General features: G+C 40.0%; 1 long non-coding RNA gene across 1 annotated transcript; it reads right to left on the reverse strand.

Annotated features, from left to right (window-relative positions):
- Positions 1-1,475: 1,475 nt before the first annotated feature.
- Positions 1,476-4,687, reverse strand: LOC123520336. Its single transcript, XR_006679235.1, has 3 exons — positions 4,617-4,687; positions 4,173-4,214; positions 1,476-1,751 (listed from the first exon to the last, which is right to left on the reverse strand). It is a non-coding gene; the product is annotated as an uncharacterized LOC123520336 (long non-coding RNA).
- Between the last annotated feature and the right edge of the window lie 416 nt (positions 4,688-5,103).

The raw sequence follows: 5,103 nt of genomic DNA on the forward strand, positions 1-5,103 counted from the left end.
GGACGCACCCCGCAACCAATCAGACATCCCCTCCGTGGCTATGGTGTGTGGAGGCGCTGCTCTGCTGTGCCTGGTGGCTGTGTTGGAGGATGACCAGCCAGGTTGTCTAGGCGGTGAGTTAATCAGTGTGAGGGCATCCTTCCCTGCGTTGCTTCACGTCTTGCGGTAACCAGGTTGTCGAGGCGGTGAGTAAATCAGTGTGAGGGTATCCTTCCCGTCTTGCGGTAAGTCTTTAACCATTAGCTTTATTATCAGTTAGTTTGGACTGTTGTTTGTGACCATAGGTAAACAATTAGGTATTCACCCGATCAGGTGAGTTTTCCTTGTGGCCATAGGTAAATAATTATATAGGTATTCACCTGATGAGAAAAAAAAATCAAGTTTTCCCAACTTCGTTTTAGGGATCATGGGTGTCGAATGTTGGGATTGTTGGACTGAAAAAGCAAACTGATGGGGCTAATGTTTCCCCCTCCCTCAACCCCAACACACTTTTCGTGGTTAAGATATCAAATTTCTATTTTACAGTATACAAGCAAGGGTATTTAACGAGGGTATTTAACAGGTAAAAGGGATTGATATCCGAGAAACTTTACTGGTGCAAGTGCTGATGTGGATTGACCTTATCCAACACTATTCAGTGTGCCGCTTTGCTTCTGTAAGGGTAGGGGGAGGGGCGTCACAACAGACCAACAGACTATTGATTAAAAGTTAAAGTACAACTTTGACCTGACAGGGTTATTCAACTTATTCAGGGTAGTCAAAGGGTGATTCGAATAGTCATCAGGTTCAGAGGTAATCAAGATAAAATTAACATAAGCTTTGTAACATAAGCTTTGTAACTTTGTAACATAAGCTTTGTTACAAAGATAATACTTCTCTCATTTATCATTTCCCTTCAGTTTATTGGTGATTAGTCGCTAACTGTACGTCTATGTGCATGAAAACACATCTAGTATTAAATTGTTTTCTATGTGCATGAAAACATCAGTATTTAATGCCACAAAGGCTCGCCTCGATGCGATTTTATTTGGGTGTTGCCGACCCTGTAACCTCAGGGCATCACGAGTCTTCACTCACGAGAGAGAGAGAGGGCGCGAGATTCAGACGTAGACGTGCGCAGGGAGACGATAAACAAACATTGACAGTAGTGCCAAATTGATTGTACGTGTAGTTTATAACTAAAACTAATGTACTGAAAGTGTTTGTACAAGTGAATAACTGAGAAACTTTGGACAGTTCTTACGGTAAAGCCTACCGAAAAAAAAAAAAAAAAAATGGTTAGGAAATACTGCTTTCCTCGACACTACACCGATGGCTTTGATCAGTAAAACACGTCATCCATGAGTCACTAGAGATCCTGCCCGCGCGCCTACAGTCCTCTTTCATTTATTTCCCTCCAGTTTATTGGTAGTTATAGTGTGTAGCAGCCTTTTATAATACCTCAAAGAGTCTCCGGAGAAAAAGTATTCAATATGCCAGCCTTTAGATTTATTAAAAAAAAAAAATAAATAAATAAAATAAAAATAAAACTGGGAGTTCTCTGAACTCTTAAGACATTGAAGCTCTGTTTACCACAAACTAGTGGCTAAAACCAAGTCTGACATTTTTTCATTCTACAGATGTGCTTGGATAGGAGCAGGAATCCTGTCCAAGGCTACGGTGACTGAAGACCTCCAGAGACATGCCGCTGTCACTGCTACAGATGGCTCAGGATGACTCTTGAACCAGCACGGTCTTTTGGATCAGCAGCTCTGTAGAAGAAACAGAAGTCGATAAATATCCTCTTTACACATTGTCGTGCATCTGGCATGCCATATTCTCTGGAAACTTTCACAACTAAAAATCATTTGTCTTATACACACTCGCAGCAGTACTACCATCCATTCCATTGCCGTCTTCACGGTTTTTTTTTTTTTTTCACTCATATGCCTTACCTCAGTCAGAATCACTTGCTTTTTTTTTTCCTTCATTATCGTTCATTAGTCTTGTCAGCAGCTGTTAAACATGTTGCCATGCATTCTTATACTCCGTTTTCATTATCACTTTCATGCCTCTTTTCTCAACCATCCGCACTGTCTGCTACCTCTTTCACTTCCTAGCCTCTACGTAATTTTATCATTCCACCATGGTTACATTCTCTCCCCCTTCTGCCCTCTTACAATCACTATTGGTTTCTCAGCAGCACTGCACACATCCTCAACCATTTCCTCATTTAGGTGCTCTAGGTCATCCACACTTCTCATCCCAGCTCCTTTCACCGAGCTCAATCTGAAAGTTCGCCCTTATCCATTCACACAACCTTTGTCCCATCTTAGAAATAAACATCATTCATATGCTCACCATCCTCTGCATAAAGGCTAACTAGTCCACCATGGTGAAAACTCAGTTTGCCCACCCTTCTCCTTCACCCATTATATTCCTCACACACACACCCCTTCTCCTTCACCCATTATATTCCTCACACACACCCTTCTCCTTCACCATTATATTCCTCAAGCACACCCTTCTCCTTCACCATTATATTCCTCACACACACCCTTCTCCTTCACCATTATATTCCTCAAGCACACCCTTCTTCTTCACCATTATATTCCTCAAGCACACCCTTCTCCTTCACCATTATATTCCTCACACACACCCTTCTCCTTCACCATTATATTCCTCAAGCACACCCTTCTCCTTCACCATTATATTCCTCAAGCACACCCTTCTTCACCATTATATTCCTCAAGCACACCCTTCTCCTTCATTATATTCCTCAAGCACACCCTTCTTCACCATTATATTCCTCAAGCACACCCTTCTCCTTCACCATTATATTTCTCAAGCATTCATAGTACTGATCTTTACATGACACCCACAGCAACAACATGGTTTACGCTTCCACTGACATTACAGCTGACAATGCTTGTTGTTATTCTTGCTGCTGCTGCCGCCGCCGCCGCCGCAACTTGGCACAAGTCATATGGTTATTTCATCTATCCACTTTAAGTAAAGATTTACCTTAATTTTTACTTACAAAATCCTAAAACTAACGTTTCAGAGTTAAATTCCTATGCAAGTAATCAAAGGGTATAAGTGTGTAAAGATATACAAACGGAAAGCAATTAACCAATCAAAAGCCAAGAAAAGCAGCTAGCTAGCCAAGTATTGGGAATTTCTGACTTCTGCATGAGGGAAAGTTACTTCTCACTAGCAGGGATGGCCACTCCTTACGTACTTAACGTCAACATTCTGCATTAAAAGTTCACTATAGTATTACCAATAACACAACGTTAAGTATATTAAATTTCATGATTGCACACTAAAGTCACCTTGTTTTGCTAATGAGCTTAAACTATATATAAACTTTAACAAAACTAGTTAAGTAGCAAGAATCTACTAGACCTATATGTGACAACCTTTCGTGAAGAATTAGGTTCATTGAAAAGGTAAATGGATGTAATGGACTCTATAATCAGGGGTGCTGGTGCCGCGTCGTTTGTTCCTAAACGACTGTGTATCAACACCATGATTATACCGACTCCATTACAACTATCCACCACTCCATCGAACCTAATTCTTCCGAGCTTGCGCATACCTATTACTTTTTTCTAAACCAACCACCGGTCAAGTGACTAAATTAACTACCCTATCAACTATTCAATACCTGTTAAGAACACCCAATCCCGTCAAGCTCTCGCTCATTTTCGCTTAAATATATATTCAATATGGATAACAAACAACCAAGTTGACTAGAGGATCATGAACAACCCGGTTGAATACAGAAATGTATAAAAATTGAGACACTTCAATTATTCTATAAAGTTGACATTATAAGCACCACCAGTGGAACCTGAGCAACGACTGTATAATCCGTAAAGGTCCAGTATTATTCCGGAGCCTTATTTTTTTTTTTCTTGTGTATTTCTTCCAGATTTTCATAAATCCATAGTAAATATCTTATATGATAGTCTAAAAAAAAGCCACCTACCCTCTACCCCTAACAAGCTTAGGAACCTGTTCGGGCCTTTGAGAACATTCCTGATGAAATAATTTAATTTTAAACACCATAAAAGGGCCCCCACGTTGGCAGACCATGTCAGGTGCCTCTGGTTTCACGAGAATCACCAGAAAACTCGAGAACCACCGCTATTCCCACAACAGCAGCCAAATTGGCTGCGCACACTCACTGTTACAGCAATCTTTGCCCACTTCTCGCAGACTCGCACATTCTGTAACAGAACATTACTACAAATATTAGTATAACTGCACATCCTGTAACAAAACATTACTACAATGATTAGTATACTCGTAACTTACAAAGGAACGAAATCCGCGGAATACTGTACATCTACACCTACATGCCACAATTCTGTTAGCTACTTATCGGAAATAAATAATTTTAATTCTACTATGATTGGAAACCAATATTCTACGTCAACGACACTTGAAATCCACGTCAATGAAATGTCTTCCCTTTGAAAACTCGCGAAAGTAAGCGTAAAGGAGGCTCACTTACGATTTCAGAATGATTATAATTCGCACCAATAACCTAATAAAACACATCCTCCATCAATGCACGGCGAATGAAATATAACGTACCCAACGTTTTAGAACGCGAGAAGAGAACTTACCCAGAGAGTGGACGAGGATCGAATGACCTCAAGGAGCTCGTCAGCCCTGGAACTGACTTGTGTTAAGCTTCAGCGGCTTGCTAGCTGAAGGCTCCGATCCGAAGCACCGAGCCAGTACTTAACTATAACCACCATCAGCGGTGGTGGTTATAGTTAATTTTCTATATAGTACAAAGATATAGCATTCCTTACATTTACCAACACAGAAAGACGTGGAGAGGGAAATATACAAATAAAATAAAAAGGAATGTAATTAAATAAACGGATAACATGCATTGGAAAGACGAATGACACATTGATGATCAAGTACTGACACTCCGCAGGATCTTCGGTTGGTGACCTTCCCCCGGGCAATTTGGATACAGACGTAGCCTCACTAGGTTAATACTCAAATATATAAAACAAATAAATAAATAAAGGAATAATATTGTTGCAAAACATCATGCAATATATATATATATATATATATATATATATATATATATAT

This window comes from Portunus trituberculatus, chromosome 46, assembly GCF_017591435.1.
Source record: "Portunus trituberculatus isolate SZX2019 chromosome 46, ASM1759143v1, whole genome shotgun sequence".
In the NCBI taxonomy this organism is placed as follows: domain Eukaryota; kingdom Metazoa; phylum Arthropoda; class Malacostraca; order Decapoda; family Portunidae; genus Portunus; species Portunus trituberculatus.